Raw genomic sequence first — 19721 nt, 5'->3', positions numbered from 1 at the left:
TTGCAGTCACACACTCTGGCCATGTAAACACACACACACACACACACACACACACACACACACACACATGCACACACTCCAGCCATGTAACCTTAACAGCCCTATCAGCCTGCCAGCACAGTCTGTTCTTTTCAGCTCTATCCTCAGGTGAGCTTTCAGCAGACACAAATGTGTGAAAGGATTTGAAGGCTTTAAAGAGACACCCCCCGGGCACAGACACAAGACAGAGGAGGGGGGGGGGGGATCATCTTATTGTATATTAGTTCAGTTGGATCCAATTCGAAACTATTTAACTACATTCTTTACCAATTTATGCTCTTTTTAAATTAGTAATCTTGTCAGACATTTTTCCCACATTTTCCTCCTTTGCCCTTGCGGATTCCGTGGCCATTTATTTACCCTGCCACATGTAAAGTAGACAAAACAAGTGATTAAATCCTTGAGCTCATTGTCGATCACAGTTATTACATTTGAAAGGAAGACAATGACTCTTGAAAACACCAACTAGTGATTCACAGCGGCCTTCACCGGCCTTCACCGCGGTACCACGCTCTGTACTCAGACATGTCAGCGTGACGGCAAAATCTATCCACCAACAGGAGCTGGGGCAGATTCATTTGTTCACACTAAAGTAATCAAAAACAAATTATAGGTCACTCAACATAACACTGTATTGTTGTGACGGAAATCCTCCTGACCCACTTCATATAGAAGTCATGTGATCCTCCAGCAGCTGGGTGGGTAGAGCAGGTACAGAGGCTGTGTCGCCCCCCGTCCTCTCCAGTCACTCTTCAGCTGGTCTTTTCCGATTACAGCCGTGAAAAAGCCGATGATTTAAAAACTCATCTTTTTTTTTTATAAAGAAAAATGTGAGTAAAAGCCCATTTTTATCGACCCAATCATCCACCGCGTCTTCCTCGCTCGGATTCAATCGTATGACAGCTCGCAACCGCAAGACCTCGACTGTCGACAGAACACAATCCGATGTGTGCACTGAAATACTTTACATAAGTCATTTGTGTTAATTGCACACCTGTGAGTGAACAAGAACTCCACGACAGTGCGATTGCACTACGTGTTCCACATTCAGTACACAGCCGACCCGTCGACATACTTACTGCACTGGCACTTCATTTTGCCACCGCTGTTCGTGTTTTGAAGGATCATCTAATATGAATGAACTTCCTGGTGAGACGGAGCAACACTCTAATAAATGCACCCTTTTTCGAGACGGCTCGTGTAGAAATCTGCTCTGTTCAGCCACGTCTCACACACACACACACACACACACACACGACATCAATCCTTTGAGGACGACTGATATCTGTTTACACGTATCGCAGTATTGAAACGTGTCACATTCTTTATGGCAAGACTAACAAACATTTTGTGAGGACTGAAAGCACCTGCTGTCCCCTCTGCAGCTACGAACAACATAACATATCAGAATTACGTTTTAATAATGCAGCAACAATGAACTTGTGTTTGCGTTACGGTGGCAACTCTATGTTAAACCCGCTCATCCACTTAGAGGAGGGCATTTCCTTCAGTTCCTTTGGTTTAGCAACGGCTAATTTCACTGTTTGGTTTCCTCGTCTTTTTGAGGCCCTTATCCACGGTTTCCTGACTATCCCTCTCTGTGTTTTCCACCTCATCGTGATGTTAAGTGTGGGTTGATGGTTTTGTGGGGGAAAAGCACAATACTTTATTTTATGCATCGATGCAAATCCTCAACCGCTACCGCTGCTCGGCTCATTCAGCTGTGTTCACTCAGCAAACTAAGCAAGAACGAGGGATCCCCATTACTCTGTATAGACCTTTCTGTCAGGAGCCATTAGCAAGGCAGACAGTGTAGCCAGCGGTTTGAAGAGCGGTCAGATGAATGTTGTGCTGCTACTCACTATTACTCTGATCTTCTCAGATCTACAGTGGAAACTACAGTACGGCAGCTAATTTAAATCGAACGCCCCGCAACACAAAAATGCCTTTTATGCACCATTTCACTGGGTTTGATTCTTCAGATACATAAACTCTCCGTTTACACAGTTGGCTGCTTACAGTATTTCTACACAATGACACCACATCAAGAGAACAACAATAGCTAAGTCCTGAGAGTTTATCGTACGTACTTTAAGTTAACATCAGTAACCTGAATCGGAATTAGACCTTGTGATGTTGACATCAGCCATTTTTTACTTGGTTTCCACCAAATGTCTCTGCTGACTCCTTTGTGAGAGAGATCCTGACAGACAATGCAGGCGGAAAGTGAAAAAAAAAACATCACGAGTTCAGGTTTTTTCCTCAAAATCACATCACATATTCATCGTCAGGAAACAGCGGGACCCCTGTGTGAAGGTTAAAGTGTGGCACATTTTCATTTTTAATATCTTTTACTGTATTTTGCACGTCAGCCAGTGAGGGATATGTTTTGTTGTCAGACTGTGAATGAGGAGAAATATTGTGGATGACACAATATTTCATTGTTATTTATAACATTTTTAGTTAGTGTAAAAAAAGTGTAAAAAAAAATTCAGTTTGCTCTCTGTGTTTCTGCTTAATGTTAACATGTTCTGTATTTTTTTTTAAATCCTTGGAGCTCATCAAGAAGTAAAAAAAAAAAAAGTGTTTTGTGGTTTTAAACGGCGCTCGGCAGCCGAACATTAATTTCTAGCAATGGACCACAGGAAGTCCCTGCAGGGCTGAACAGTTAAAACACGCTGGGGTTTAAAACAAACCCTGAATCAATCATCAAAAACTTTAGAAAAATATTCCACATTATCTATTATGAACTGAGCAATTTTGCAGGTGAATCATTCACCTAAGAAAATTAGGATTTAATCAGTGTTCTTTCAAGGGAGAGCTTCTTGAATAGTTTCTCTCTTTCGGTTCTCAGAAAAAAGCAGAGAGATGATGAATCAGTTCCATTCCCACTGTGCAAATACTGTTTTTTTTAAAGAGAGCATGTATGCATTGTAACACCTCAACAACCTCAGCGCTGAACCTTCTTCTGATATAATAATCAGCTGCTGCCAGTCATGTGTCTGCTGCACGGTGAATGTACAACATCACAGTGTAGCAGTGTTAGAGGATGACACGGCCGTCCACAGCGGAGGTCCAGTTCTCTCCAGGACATCCTGTCTGGTCTCCACCTCCCTCCATCTCATTCCTCCTCTTCCTGTCCTTTTGGATTATAGCGGTGCAGATAAGACCAACCAATGGTTACACATCCGCATCAGTGAGCACAGGAGTGGACACACACACACACAAAGCAGATGACAAGTCTGCAGTTGCCAGGAGCTTCAACAAGTGTTGGTCCGCACGGACACCGTGTTATTTTGTGCAACAGACAAAGTACTCCCACCATTAAAAATAGCCCGGCCCTCGACTCCTGAGACGTTGCACTGCTGTATTGGATTCTCAGTACACAGAGTTGTTTTTCAGCAGCCACCGGCCATGAACAAGATGCCGTTGTGAAATGGCATTCTATCTTTTCTGCCCGCTTGCTGTGTTTCTTATCACCTCTGCCTGTCATCACTGATAACATGCAGGTATCAGTGCACCCTGTGGTCTACTTTATTTGAGCAGGAACAGCTTCCTCCCCGTCTTCCATCTCTGAATTCTTTATTTGAATGTGGCTGTTGGAGGAATCACGACTCCCCTGTTACGTTTTACCCACACATCTATGCACACGATCACTTCAAATGACTGGCGTTTCATCGGTGAATTCTGACACATTTGTCAGTTGCTCTGTTTCATTTTCATTCCATGCAAATAAAACATTCTGATTATCAAAAGGAACAGCACGAGCCCGAGCAGCAATGTGCACCTACATCAGGCCGGGTAGCTGCTGCGAAAAAATGATAGCCATGCTAATATTGTGCGTCAACAAAGCGTGAGTTGGTTTCCTAAAGGATTGTTTCTGAAGCATCCAAAAGCAAAAAGCAGCAGGTTCTAGCTGTAATAACCACAGGATGGGGTTGTGATCTGTGTGGATGGATGAGCTGACGTATGTATCGCTCCAACCGGATATAATATCAACCAGTTTTCAGACTTGGTTGGCTGAGGTTGAGAAGTTTGTGAGTCAGTAAAAGCAAAACGCGAGCGGATCAATGAACCCGGACCGCAGCGAATGAATCATGATGTACACGAAGCATGATGACTTTAACATCTCCTGAAGCCTCCGCTCCACTGAATATCAGCAGACTGGAACATCAGAGCGATGTGGAGATTGTAACATTCATCAAACTCAAATCCTGTTTGTCCGTCAGGTCTCCTACATTGATTTTCACTGTTTCACAGTCACTCATTTAGTGACGTAGCGTTGCGACCTCTTCTTATGCAATTACGCAATCGCACCGGACTGGAGAGTCGAGTGCTGTCTGCTGTTTATCTCAACGAACCAACTCCTAATAACTGCATCATGATAGCGGATGATAGACATATGATGAACACTGATAGAAAAACAAGCTTAAATGTTCTCGATATTCACTTAAAATTTGAAATGCATTTAGATGGAAACAACGAGGATTAACAAAAGGAAAATCATAATTTACAGCCCCACAAATTCAAAAGATAATATTTCAAAAGACTCAATTTATATGACAGAAATGTCCCTCTATGAAGGACACGATGTACTCTATCTTAAGTGCCACATATTTTCTAAATACCTTTGCCAAAATGAAGATGTCTTAGAAAAAACATTTTAAGAAATGACCTTATGACAACCAAAACAAAACACAGAGCGTGCTATAGATTGAGGAATGAAACAAAATGAATTCATTACAGAAAAAAAAAACTAAAAATTTGAACGCTGCTCTTCAGGTATGATTATGCATTCACACATAATTTAAACTAAGATCACAGTCCTCTCATTAACCGCACCAAAACAAACAGGAACACAATGTGATTCACGTAAACTGCACCCAACAGGCCAGGTGTGAACACATCCGCGGGACTTCTCCATGCAAATACTGGACGGAGCTTTTTAATTACATTTCCAACCAATTTAATCCAAATGGATGTTGAGCAGACGTGTGTATTTTCAGTTTGGAACAGCATTTCAACCGTGATAACCAAACTCAATTTTGCCAGGTTCTCATCAGCTCTCACAGAGGAGCAACAGAAAGCATTCTGACTGGAAGTATCACAAACCGGATTGGGTCGCGCACGGGCCCGGGACAGGAACGCTCTAAAGCGGGTGATTAAAAAAAAACCTCCCAGAACTTTATGGGTATCCATCCACCAAGTGTCAGAGACATCAGTGATATCCAACCAGAGGATACTGAAAGAAAATACCAAGCTATCTGGTAAGAGATACAGAAGTGTCCACCGCCTTACAACCGGACTAGCAGACAGCAGCTTCTCTCCTCAGGCTGTGAGACTGAGACTCAACCATATATTTTCTTGTGCAGCAGAAAGGGACCACAACTTGCAATTCATTGTACAACCAAGTATTGTGGAATGACTAAGAAAAGAACCCTGAACCTTTTTGTTATTTGTCAATCTTAAGTGGATGTTACCTGTTAAAGCAGCTTTGTAATCACATCACAATATATTCTAACGCTGCTATCAGGCTTCACACTGATAGCAGTGTTAGAATATTTCATGGTCACACATGAAATCAAACTATTCGTTACACTTCTTTCTCTCTTTCCTGGCCGATTCAGAGCCGGAGCTGGTTCCTGATACACAACCCTGACAAATCCACTATTCTCCATTCGAGCTGGTAAATATCAGCCCGCTACTTGAGCAGAAGCAGGCAATAAAAAATTCCATCAACATGTGAGAAGTGGAAAACTGAACCGCTTTCTTCTGGAAGAAAGTATAGATTAGCTGGGTGAAAGCACTTGTGCCCTCTCTGTATCCCTGTCAATACCTAATTTATTTTCTGCTGTCTCAGTAAAGAAAGATGCATATTTAAAATATTGTAATTGTTTCCTTGTTGCCACGAATCCAGTGCAATTAGATCTTCACAAAATATGGTTTATTCAGCAGTGTTTCTACGCTATTGATTCAATACCATTACACATCCTCACTTAAGCCTGAACAAAACACAGCCAGGGATCCAACCAGCAACCTCATAGTCATTAGTCCACCTCTATGTCCAGACTGGGCTGCTGCACGATGGACCATCGATAACACATACTGCACAGACACACACCTGAATTTAAATAGCAGGTAAAGTCACGTGTGATCATGTGGAAAACAAGTGTTTCCTGGTGCTACTTTTGTGGTTACGGAAGGTTTAAAGGAACAATCACCAACATGGCTGAAAGAAACCAAAGTTAACTTCTGGTAAAAGTCACACACTTTGCACAACCGACCACCTGCCCTGAAAAGTTTAATTAATAATAATACATTAATAATTGTTAATAAAACAACCCGATGTCTTTGCTGGTGAGAAAATTGTTGTACTTTGACAAACTGGTTGGTAAAATTCCATGCAGAACACTGGTGAACCTTTCAGTCACCTCACATATGTAACATTCATTCATGAAGATCTAAGTTAGCAACCTTATCATGTAGTCGTCATCAGTTATTTATTATCATTACTTAGCCCACTTAGCCAACGCTTCTAATGCTTTGAAAGTGCTGCCAGTACATCAGTTATTATGCTAGTTCAGTCAAGCACCAGAAATGTCACACGTAATTGTTTCCCCAGTAAAACCTCCCCCGGGAACTCGATGATTACTTTGTGAGGAAAATGATCTTCAGTTATTCAAAGCTGCCGCTCCTCATTGTAGTCAAGAAGCAGGTATCTAGCTATTAGTGATCAACTAGGTGGTGTCATGGCGGATTGTTTCACCACCATTCACTCTTTCAGCAAATACATTTGTTTATTATGTTAATTCTGAATACTTAAATGTCCTGTTTGTAATATGGAGCCTCATTTCCGAACTCGTCAAATTTTGAGTTTTCCAAATGAGTTGGAAAATCAAAGGTCTTGGGTGATGATGTGCACGACTTCTGCTTTACTTGGCTTTGGCAACACATTTAATAAAGTGCAGATGCTCGAGTGTATAGCAAAGAATAACTGTAACTCACTTCAAGAGTTGTTCCTTCCAAATCTACATTCTGAGAGCGGATACATAATGTGCCATCAATCCCTGTCCCGATCAAAAGGCTCGATCAAAATGCAGTTCAGAGATGAAAGCTGACGTTTAACTGCAGTTCGCCAAAAAACTGTCACATGCCGGTCAGTCAACATATCTGGGAACACAGTCACGTGAAAGCTGCACCACACACGTCGTGCTACATAAACAAAGTCACGAAAAATCACTTAAGATTGTCGTACCGTACTTTGCCACAACATTTTGTCCATTGTCTGCAGGATTTTCATACTTCACAAGCGGATGAACACCTACTGTTCAGTAAATGCAAAGGAGAATATTCATACAGTCGGCCATGTCCTCGGAAGGAGGCGACCAACCAGTGAACTGGGACCCAGTTGTTGGAAAACTGAAGCACTCAGTGTGAATTATGTCTACTTGTGTCGCTTTATTCAAAAACCCATTCATCCCGTCTTTAATGGTGTTTGTAAAACAAAAATCTGAGTGCTCTGTTGAACTGGGATGACTCGATTCAGCCACAGATATAGAGGCATCACGTGCCAATTGCACTGAAACTGTTCAAACTGTTACTGCAATTTCAACAGTCAGCTTCACATGGAGAGAAAAAAAAAAAAAAAAAAGCTCCAAAAAACAAAACAGGTGACCAGGCAGTGAGGCGGCCACTTTCTCCAGAAACAACAGGACCACAGCATGAGTCAACAAGGAATCTATAATTTACCAACTAGCTCCCTCCTATGTACAGAAATGGAAGAGGAGAGGAGAGGAGAGGAGAGGAGAGGAGAGGAGAGTGATGTGGGTAAATCAGGAGAGAGATCCGTGAGGGGAGAAGAGACGGAGACAGCCATGAGTGGTGAGTAGATGTTTTCCTTGAGGGCTGAGCTATGTAGATCAGAGCCCCTGGGACTGAGTGGTGTGAACTACTGGAGCCCCTCCACCTCACCCACCCACCCACTGACAACCTCCGCCGGAAACAGCATGGATGCAGCCTCCACCGCCATTTCAGGAGAGCACAGTAACGCGGCGAGGAACAGGAGGGGGGTCATGTGCAGATCATCTAATGTCTGGAGTTGCTTAATTCTCCCCACGTGATCTCGTCCTGTTCACTCTCTCATTCAGCTCATAAATGAGATACACATGAGAAACATTCCCCCATCACCAGATATTCACGACATTGACACAGATGTCACATGTGACCTTAAAAGCAGACGTGCAATCCTGGTGATTGATAAAATATCAAATATGTTCAACATTTCTGTTCTGCAGCCTGCTCTCACACAGCCGGTCTCTCATTCCAAATCACCCCCAAAAAACAAAAAACGAGCTGAGGTACATTCATGTGGGCCTCAAGGTGCTGCGATCACACACTGGGGGTGGCGGCGGGGGGTCGCCACATGTAGTCCAGGACAGCCAGGAGTCACCCCTGCTGTATTTTTTGACAAACCTGAACACACGAGATCGCATTAACATTTTGGAGCTGCTGTGCCTTCCTGGCAGCAGCTTCCATGAAAAACACACAAAATATGCATGATCACTCAGGCTTGATTAGGATCACCTGCCAGGCGAGTCTTGCAGCTGCCCACATAGCTAAAGTCATGACTAACATCTCTTTAGCTGCGCGCACTCCTCAGCCTGCACGCATGCTCCGGCCTCTACCTGTGTCCGGGTAGTGTCAGTATCTGTGGAGGGGGGGGGGGGCCACACATCGCACCATCCAAACGCTCTTTCTCTAGCTTCATTATTTATTTTTTATTTATTTTTTTTGCTTTTTGGTATGACAAGTCCTTGGAGCGCGCGCACACACACACAAATACCGCATTCATCCAGTTTTATATGGTGATGGTGTGATGGTGCCCCCGCAGCGGCCGACGGGCGCAACTTTCCTCCTCCTCCTCCTCTTCCTCCCGGTTCGGACAGAGGATAGAGAGACTCCATTCAGCGCGCACACACGCACGCACACACACACACACACAGTTCCTCTCACCCCCCCTCCATCCTGACCCCCAGTAATAAGCCCGAAGGAGATTTATTTATTTATTTTTTTGTATTAATTTGATTCACAAGTGTTTCACAATCAAACGCCCCCATCCCCTAAAAAAAATAATAAATCTACGAGGTCAGATCGCTTCATGTCTGATGAGAATGAATGGAATCGGTGTTGTGCCGCGCGGTGACAGTTGGAGACGGAAGATTTAGACGCGCAGTCTGCAGGTGGCAAACGACGGAGCGACGGACGGTTGTTGAATTCGGCTGAAATCTCACACACAGTTTCTGCAGCGGGGGTGACATCTCTGAGAAACACGTTCACCACTCAGACATTCAAGCCACAGCGTTATTTTCCCAATCTCTTTCTCTTTTTTTTTTTTTTTTTTTTTTTTTTGCGCAGCTCGCTGGGGCTGAGAGTGCGCAGCTCTGTGCGTCCATGCGCTTGGAACAGAGTGAGAGGGACCCAAAGTGGCGGACAGCGGCGGATGATGAGGAGATGCAGCTTTTTTTCTCGCCCGTGCACGGAGGACGTTTTTTTTTCCAACAGCCTCTCCAAATGCACACTTCACCCTCTCATCACTAAACCCCCCCTACCTTCCACTGAGCACAAAATCACGTCATGGGGAGGAAAAAACGGCATTCGTTATCTCAACATCCACTCGAACTTGTCCTCCAGCATCAGCACATCATCCTGCCGAGTAAACCATGAACTAAGAGCAGCAGCCCGCTGCAACGCAGTTGCTCAAGTGTCAAAGCGCACAGCACATTCATTCACGTCTGCAGAATTAAAGTCCGAATGTGTATTTACCGTGAAGGAGGGATCCCCATCCGCTGCTCCTGTTCCACCTCAGACTATATTCCTCTGTGCGTTATGTCCCGTTAGGGTAAGGTGCATTCCTTTTCCAAAGCCACATAGCCCCCCTCCACAAAAACCCCGACGCTCAAGCGCTGGAAATAAGCCTCGGAAATAAGACTGGCGCACTTTTCACTCCAGGTGGGTTGAAACTCAGCTTAAATGCGGTCCAAACATCTACACACGCGCGGAAAACAATTTAAGGGAACCTCTTCCAGTCCAAGAAACAAGTCCGCCGTTAATCCAAAATGTCTTTTTAATTCTCAACTATAATTAGAATTATGTTCATCCTAGACAGCAGATACCATTCACGCTCCGGGTCTCTTGACGCGCGCCGGTCTACATGTTAATGACGGTGATGTTGGAGAAAAAGAAACAAGAGTGGGATTTTTTCCCCCTCATCGTCCGCTCCTCACGATCCAGGCTGCACTTGGCTGATAAAACACCGTCCTCTCTCTCTGCTCTCTCCTCCTCTCCTGCCCCCCCTCCCTCCTCCTCATCGTCCTCCTCCTCCTCCTCCTCCTCCTCCACTCCTCCAGCCCTCGGTCTCACTCGGCAGCTTTCATGGAGCAGAGACGCGCCTAGCGGCCTTGGAGGGAACTCCACAGTTCAGCCCCTCCACCCCGCCTCCACCGCGGGCTGCTCTTAAAGACACACGGGGGATGCGCGGCTCTTCATCCCGGGGGAGAAATGATGGACCACGTATGACACACGACATCGACCACGTTATAAAATAAACATGACGGGAGAAAAGATCTGAGTGCAATATGACAACCGGCCAAAATGAATTATGAAGAGGAAGAAAACATTTGTTATAGAGAGACAGAGGAGGATAATTGTTGTAGGGAATGTTTCCAAATCTGCTGCAAGAGGCTCAACAGTGTGCAGAGAACATGGCCCCCCGCTGTGCCCCGCCGGAACAACTTCAACAGGGAACAGAGGAGGCAGCAGAGGAGGAATCCACCAGGAGAGACAGGTGATGGAGGGGACAGCTATGCATGTTGAGGAGTAGGAAGAAATAAGCATAAAATAATAATATAACGTATGCAGGCCACTGAGTTTACTGCAAATACAAACTGAATAATAGAACAATGCAACAAATTATTATTCTCATCTTTTAATATGAAACAGAGATAATATAAAGTTAGAAATGGCGCTCTTTACTTCAAAGACTGAGAACTTAAACTTCAAGTGAAACTCTCGCCACAATGCAACCTAGGCTTTTTTTGTGAATGTACCCAAAAGCATAATTACGACTAAAGCGCAACTTTTAAGATTAACCGTATTTTCGTTTTCGGGTCAAACTCATTTTCTAAGACTAAGAAGTCTCGACACAACATGAAACTTTGCTCGTAGTATCACCAGGGTCTCTACACATGAACACGAGCATTGAGAACATTGTTTGTGTACACAGAGTTTACTAAAAAGAAGGTTTTTGAACAACTCATGTTAGCAGTAGCTTGTTACGCTCGCCGCCGTCCTGCCAACGGAGAGTTAACGATTTCCAAATATGACGTAACATGGAGGAGTTCATTCACAAAAAAAGCCTAGGTTGCATTTTGGCGAGAGTTTCGCGTTTGCTCTCCTTTATTTACTGTATTTTGTTCATCCTGTCATATTCTAGCAGACTGCATCAGGTGTTATTCGTGACTTCAGGAGAACCACAAGTTTCAGTCCGACTTACTGAAAGTCCCAATTTTACATTTGCTTCGCCTGAGAACGGATGAATTAAAAAAAAAATGTTTTAAAGACAGTCTAAAGTTGGTCTTGTGTTTATTATACACTCAGACAGAACCTCGGGAAGTTTAGTTTCTTTTTTTTTTAAACTATCATTTAAAATGGTGCATTTAGATGTTTCAGACAGCAGACCTTTAACATTATATAATACTGATGCAATACTGTATCTCAGTTACTGAACATGTAGATGTGTCTAATAAAGTTCAGAAAGTAAATAGAAAGGCTATTAAATCATAACTGAAGAAAAAAGAAGATTCCAGTGAACAAGATCCACAAAAGTAGTTTTCCAACAACCACAGCTCGTTGGCCCGGAGTTATTGGACCAGAGAGTTGTTTTCTTGACAAAATTAACTGTTGGGGAACATGATGGCCAAATCATCCCAAGCCAGACATGTGTCACACCACTGAAAAACATGATAAATGTTGAAAAGCTGATCATAAATCGTATGGATAGGATCAATGGTATTTCACAAGAACACTCGAACAAAAGACGTCTGTAGCCAGCGGCGGCTGTCTGGGTCTTCGAGGGTTGAAACAGAAAAGCAAGTTACGACTGACTGAAGAGAGTTAACAAGTGTCAGAAGGAGACATGTGTGCATAAAAAACTAATCAAATAACATAATAATTATCTAATAAATGACAATTCAAATGATCAACTGTTTCAACTGTTTGCACCTATTTAACATCCGACCCGTTTTGCTTAAATTTATAACATGTAGCTTTACATGAAACTTAAACATTTCTTAAAAACGAATGGACCATTGTAGGTTTGTTTATTTCATTAAAGGGATTTTCCGGTGTAAGTTTAATCCATGGTCTAAATCACCATAAAACTGTGTTAGACTCCCTCTCGAGAGATCAAGTTAGCAGACCGCTAATTTACAGAGTTTTATCAACCTCAGAAACGACCGCACGACAACAATACACTGCAGTAAATGGATCCAAATATAAACCGCCACCAAAAAGCCACAAATAATGCTCAGAACAGCACCAAACTTCAGCAACAGTACAAATAGGGTCTCAGCACATAGTCCGGGGCATCTAACCTCCGCTAGCTTAGCTGGATTTCTATTGTGAAGCTAAAAACGGAGTTCAACTCTCCTCCATCAGCTTCCGGGTCGGGGAAGTCCCGACGCGACGATTACCGAGTGCGGTTAGAAATGCTCAATTCCGTTCTTTTCCCTGTCCGCTCTCGATAATAACTGTTATAAACTGGCAGGTAAGACAAATATGAACTTTGATTGCTTTTCCATGGAGTCATAATCATACATTTTCATCCATGAGCCGCGGAACTCTACTGCACTCGGTAATCGACTCGTCGGGACTTCCCATCAACAGGAAGCTGCTGCAGAAGAGTGGTAAATTTAGTCAGCTTTTCAGTAGAAATCCAGCTAAGCTAGCGGAGGTTAGATGCCCCGGACTATGTGCTGAGACCCTATTTGTACTGTTGCTGAAGTTTGGTGCTGTTCTGAGCGTTATTTGTGGCTTTTTGGTGGCGGTTTATATTTGGATCCATTTACTGCAGTGTATTGTTGTCGTGCGGTCGTTTCTGAGGATGATAAAACTCCGTAAATTAGCGTTCTGCTAACTTGATCTCTCGAGAGGGAGTCTAACACAGTTTCACGGTGTGTTAGACCATGGATTAAATTTACACCGGAATATCCCTTTAAGTTGTATATTTTCGCTATCCGAGATGTTTCCAACAGTTTTTAAACCCAGAGAAATCTCTGCTTGAACCAAGGTGACTGTTCATGTCAGGTGACATTTCATTTGGCTGCCACAACCTCTGGGAGAAAGTCAGGAGGGTGATGAAGGAAGTCAGCGAACGCGACTCGACATGACTGAAACGTTAATCCGTCACCTCGTCTGTGAACAGTCATTAGATACTGTACGCTTAAGAAAACGTGACGTACGCGTGCAGCGAGCTCCTCGTGACAGGATGACTTCGAGCCGTGAGCTGTCAATCAAACAGTTTCCCCTTTTATGGCTTTTACTTGACAGGATACGAAAAGAGCAGAAAGAGAGAGCGAGGAGCCTCACAGCCTCTGTACATGTGGTGCGAGCTTTGGCTTAATAATAAAGAAATAATAGAGAATTAAAAATGATACGCACAATAATGTTTTCATTTCCTACCCTGATTGTGAACAAGCACATTTTTACAAAAGATTCCTCTACACGCTTTCTTTTAAAAGCAGCATTTTATAATTTCCTCCACCGTCTGTGAATCTGGCCTCCGTCTCCCGGTCGAGTCTTCCTTTCTTCCTTTCAGCGTATATATCTCAACTTGGCTCTATAATATAAAGAAAAGATGTATCATGTCATTGAGATGCAGACCATACACAGCTGTATCTTCCTGGTGAAGCGGAACGACCCCGGTGGCCTGGCACCTCTCAACCTCTCACTCGCTGATAAGAAGTCGCGGATGTCACAAAAACTTTCTACAGCCAAATGAAGGCGAGTCTGAGGATGTCAGCTCCACCCCAAAGCTATTGTCAAATTTTCTCCAAGACCTCTGATGCTTGACCCTGATTGTTAAACTGTCAAAAACACAACATTTTTAACTCTGGATTACTTTTGTTTGCTCAGATGAAAGTGGAGCATGCGTGTCTTATTCAGCCTTGTAATACAGGATAAACTGTTTGGCTTTTATTTTGCACCTTTGGTTTTGCGAATCAAACCAAAAAGATATCTCGCAGTTGCTGTCAGTAATGATGCTGCAGCCGGGCATCAAACAGCACCTTTGTTTCAAGTCGGTGGTTTGCCTGAGGGGGACAGTACAACTGGACCAGGCGCCAGAATAACATGTTGGTAAGTTTCTGCAAACGATGTGTATGTTCAAATTTGTACGTCACATCCTTTCAGGGCAACCCTGATTCTCCTTAAGTGCAGAATATTAAACAATTTGTTAAGCTTGTGTTTAATTGAAGGAGTTTCTGGTTTCTTTCAGTGCTGGAGCAAAACTTTCTTCCTACCTTTGTTTGGGGCAACAGAACCAAATATTTGTTTGAATATTTGACATTTTCCAGCCATGTTGGTGGTAAGAAATATTCTTGACAAGATGTCGGAGTATTTTCCAGCCACGTTGCTAACAATGAATCCCGATGTTTTTTGACAAGATGTTGAGACATTTTCCAGCAGTGTTTGTGGCAACAAAACTGTTTTTTTCTTGAGGAGACATCAGAACATTATCCAGCCCTAATAATGGGAGCATAACCAGATATTTTTGACAAGACAACATGACAAATTTTCCAGCCATGTTTGTGGCGCCGGATCCAAAACATGATCTTTTGCAGCCATCTTTTGCAACGTGAAGTAATGAAGAGTCTTAACATATGTGTGGTTTGCAGAAACATGCATTGCCATCATATAACTCTGGTGACTGGGTTGATTTAACACGACAGCCAGGCTGACAGTGGAGACTGCACAGATGAGGGCCATACAGTCTGGTGGAATTGGCCACTTCTACTGGGGGATTTTGGGAAACGATATACAGGATTTTAACTCACAACCTCTCTGTTGTTACCTGTTGAGCAAGCAACATACAACAGTCCAAATAAGCGGCCATTGATTTGCTTACCCTCCATGTCCACAGATCATTTGAGGAAGCCCCTCTTTAGAATAGTGGCACATCAGGGTGGGTGACATGTCAACATTTTCCTGTCACTCGCTGCAACCCCTTCAGCGGGTGACTGACATGATCATCATTGTGCTACTCGACCGATCATTGCTGTTGCAAAACAGCCACAGACACTCAGATCATGTGTGAGTCACATTTTGTGTCCATGAGTGCACTGCTGGAGAGACGCACCATCACTGGATCACCACAGAGTTCTGAGTCACGCTGCATTTTGTAGAACACAAGCCTAAAATGTGTAGACTGGATCAAACTTCAAAAAACAATTTATATGATACTTTGGTTAGATGAAAGAACAGCCTACCCATTCCGGTCAAAAATCATCAGCAATATCCAACGTAAGTAGCTCTTAAAAAAGAACAAATAAACAGATTCATGAACTAATATTTAAAAATGAAAACATACAGCCAGCACACTGACCTTTCTGAAAAGGTAAGCTAACACTTTATAGTGCTGTGGGTGTTGGGAATGAGTACAGGATTTATGTATTAATGAATACAGTCTCCTCCAAAAACTCCTCTGGATATCCACTAAAGAAATTATTTTGTAAAAAATGCTATTCAACTTTTTGAGCTGCTCTCCTAGTGCTTAACCCCGACCCACACTGAACAGCATTTTACTGAGTGAAACTTGTCTCTAAATGATCCCGCTGCTCTGCATAAGAGAACACTTAGAGAGCAGTTCTGGTCAGACAGCCAGAGTTTGACTTAATTCACCTATTGAAAGCTTCCATTTACCGCAGCAGTGAGAGAGGTGCAGTTGGGTAGATAGCTCACTATGCAAAACAGTGCATAAAAATAAGCGCAGCAGAAGTGTCAGACAATGATATGTCACACATGTGCACAACGCAAATCGACAGCCAGTAGTCGACCTGGAAGTATGCATCGTTGTTAGCATGACAGCGATTCCGTCTGTGCACCGTGACTACACCTGTAACTATGGTGACTGTACCTGAGAGCGAGGGTGACGATTGTAAGAAAAAAAGAAGAAAAGGAATCTGTCAAAATTGACACTGGCCAGAGCGGTTTTCCTTAAAATGAGTAACAGTGAAATAGACGGAACCCCGACTCCCACAGGGTGAGGAAAAAGGACAGTAACACATCCACCTCATTCCATATTTCCTTAATTCCCAACGCAAAATTAATTTACTCCAGGTGGTATTAAATTAATGCTGGCTAATGTTAACATTGCTAAAGCTAGGAAGCTAACGTTAGGCCAGCAACTGTCAAACTTCTTACACAGAGTTAAACGAAATGGCAATTTTGGACCCAACTTTTTTCTTTTGTTAATCATTAATTCATTAATCATTAAAACGTCTGATGTTTTGCTGACTGATGCATCCATCCCCACCCTAGATCAACTTTGTAGCTCTGTACTAACAACCTAGAAAATGGTGAAAAATTGCTGAGAGGGCCAACCTTATGTCGTCTAATCAACACATTCAGCTGCTGGCCTTCAGCACATGCACTGCTAAAGGAATGAATACTTGTGCTAAAAGGACTAGTGAAAAAAGACACCTCCACGATGTTAACGACAAGGTGTCCTGAGAGGAGTCGTGGATCAGAGTGAGCTGAGTGGGTTCAGTAAGCAAAGACAACACTAATGTGTTTCCTTTCCCATTTGCCCTGACTGAAACCTGCCCACACTGATGTCCAGACAAAACCTCACACTGGCTTCTTCTGTGGGAATATAATTAGATTCAATAATTCGATTTGTGAATTGCCCCGTGGATTAACCTACTGTCTGTCTGGTGGCTAAATCCCAGATCTCCTCAAGCTCATCCCTGCTCTCACTGACCTCTGCCCAAGTGCTCGCACCATTATTGTTCATATCTGGCGTTAATAACATTAAGCTCAGGCAGAAAAAGTTAAGCCGAAATGGAATGTTGAAACACGAGTGGGTGCTCAGCAGAAGTCACAGAAAAGGTTATTTTTACTCCAAAGAATCATTCATCAAAAATGTGAAGAGACGGTGCAACAAGAGTGAGTCGGGACTCGTGCAGCACGAGCTCACTTTCAGAAAAAACATGGGAATCCAGGAAAGAGCTTGCAAGTCAAACAACTTCACTACATTTTTTTCTATGTTTTTCTTTGTCCAGAACTCAGATCAACTTGAAATTATTGGTTGTAACATGTGTTGGATTGCAGGCATTGTAACAACTTTCTTGCAATATTGAGAGTTTTGGAAATGTTTGCATTTCCACTTGGTCTTTTTTTTAACGATTTGGATCGCAGCTTAAAAATGTGCTTGCTGCGTGTCTTACGTCATCGGAGGGGCAGACGGCTTTAGATGTGAAGAAGAAGAAGAAAGAGCGAAAATACAAATGTGACAACAAAAATACACAAATTCAAACAAAACCATGTGGGTTACGGCGCTTTTTTTTTTACCTTGGTTATAATAATTGCAGTGAGTCATACACTTGTTGCTAATTTTCAACGATATAAACAGACGCTGCACTGAAATAACATTGTACGTCAGAGATCTACCAGCGTTTGCCTCTCAGTAGATGAGTCAGCCATCTTCTCCTATTCATCTCTGCATCCTTCTGTTGTGATTTATAGATCACAAAAAGCTCTCTGTTTACCTTTTGTCATTTGAGTCTATAGTATTGCGTCAGCTTTTAGGAAAGGCGCCCTTAAGATTATAGCCCATGACACACACGCACACACACACACCCCAGGCTGAAACATTCAAATCCACATTGAGATGTCAGGCGAAACAATAAGGAAGCTTGACAAATGTGAAATCTTTGGTTTAAAGATTCTCTACACAGGCAAACCGACCCAGTGTTGTTTGGTCCAGTAAATTTATATCTTTACAACAGATTAAATTATGCCAGATGTTTTTCTCAAGAACCTAACATGTGCATTAGACTCAATTTTTGGGTCAGGTTAGGTGTCTTACTTCTGGCTCTCTGCACAAACACAGGGCTCGAGACCCAGTGCTCCTTTGGGAAATCTGCCATCACCATCACCATCACCTCGGGGCAGAATCAGAGCTGTGAGCCTGTTTTTGTGTTCCACAAGCTGCTTCAACATGAGCCACATTATACAGTTACAACAGGATGGATGATAACTGATATCTGCAGATTTAATTGTTGTTTGCGTGGCTGACGTTTCATGTTTGTCCTTAAAGGGGCGCACGTCAAATTATTTTTGATCCATAGCGTTTTGAAATTTTCATACAAGTAATTCCCTGTTGGATTCATCAAAAATGAAGCAAAGATTTGTGTCTAAAATAAAATCAATTCTTATTCTTAGTTGGCAGGCCCCCATGGCCTAGAAGTGACCTTTCACCAGCCAGTCCATCAGCACCACGCTTTCCATCCATCTGTTCCGCAAAGATAACAATAAAAGATTTAAAAAAAAGCAAACTGTACCGATTTGTGATCATCTTTCAAAGATTCATTGCAAGCTATAAAGCAGGTATGAGTCTTCTGGCAGTCTTGCCACGACCCAAATTGAAACTGATTTAAGGTTAAATCTTCCTGAACAAACTAAAATCACATGTGTGGGTGTGCTGTGTGTTTAAAGGCCAGAAAAAGCAAGCGGTTCAGCCAGTCAGCAGGAAGACTAAGTGCTGTTTCTACTGTTGCAGTCGATCTCACCTGCTGACAATTGACAAAAACGGGGCAAACAACTCAATGTGTGGCTCACAGTGTTATGAAGCAGGCAATGAAAAGGGAAAAACTGTGACATGTTTTCCAGAAGGCACATGTTTTCTGCTGGAGTGAACACATGTTCATAGCATGAAGCTCTGGTTAAATGCACCAAACTAGGACTGAGCCAGAGTCTTAAATTACCACAAGGCAACCACAGACAGCCTCCGTCTGTAGAGCTGAAGCATCTTGTTCCGAAGTTTTGAGCTTGCTTCCTTTGCCGAGGACGGATCCATAGCTGGATCCACAAGTGTCTAACACATTACGTTAAAGGAGAACTTCGGTCGATTTAAACATGCAGCTTCATTGCTCAAGCTACCCTTGACTTGCCAGTGCTGAAGACATGAACACATTTGGTCCAACCATTACAGAGCTCCGTGAACGGAGATTTAGCATTGACCGCTAACAGCATGGGGTCAGAACTTTACACTGTGTTTTAAGCGTCTTAACATGCTCCACATCTCACACCAAAAGTTATGCAACATCAGCAGACACCTTAGCACACAGCACTGTAGCATGTATGACTCAAAATGAATAAAAAAGTAGTTAAAACAGTGTGTTTGTGCAAGCAGCTACTTACCTGTTTGTTGACATCCGCGTCTTCCGGTAGCTAGACCAAACTAGTCGATCCGTCGAGCGTGCGCTTACTTCCTCACTGGCGGAGACGGAAACGTAATCCAGCATTTTCGTGTTTCTGTTCATAATGTACATGTCCATGTTATAGCCTGTCATGAGCCATGAGCCTTACAATAGCCTGTTAAGCCTGTTAAGTGCACACTCGATGGA

General features: G+C 43.0%; 1 protein-coding gene across 4 annotated transcripts in view; it reads right to left on the bottom strand.

Annotated features, from left to right (window-relative positions):
* nlgn1 (neuroligin 1) overlaps positions 1-19721 on the bottom strand; it is a 413423-nt gene that overhangs the window by 315423 nt on the left and 78279 nt on the right. For 3 of the 4 annotated variants that reach the window (XM_030433412.1, XM_030433414.1, XM_030433415.1), the window contains exon 1: positions 9862-10396. The exons of the other annotated variant lie outside the window; for it this stretch is intronic. The gene's annotated coding sequence lies outside the window, so the exon portion shown is untranslated. Of the gene's footprint in view, positions 1-9861; positions 10397-19721 lie in introns of those variants that run through there. 4 annotated transcript variants of the gene reach the window in all.

This window comes from Sparus aurata, chromosome 11 (genome assembly GCF_900880675.1).
Source record: "Sparus aurata chromosome 11, fSpaAur1.1, whole genome shotgun sequence".
NCBI lineage: Eukaryota > Metazoa > Chordata > Actinopteri > Spariformes > Sparidae > Sparus > Sparus aurata.
This window is presented reverse-complemented; position numbering and strand designations above follow the sequence as displayed.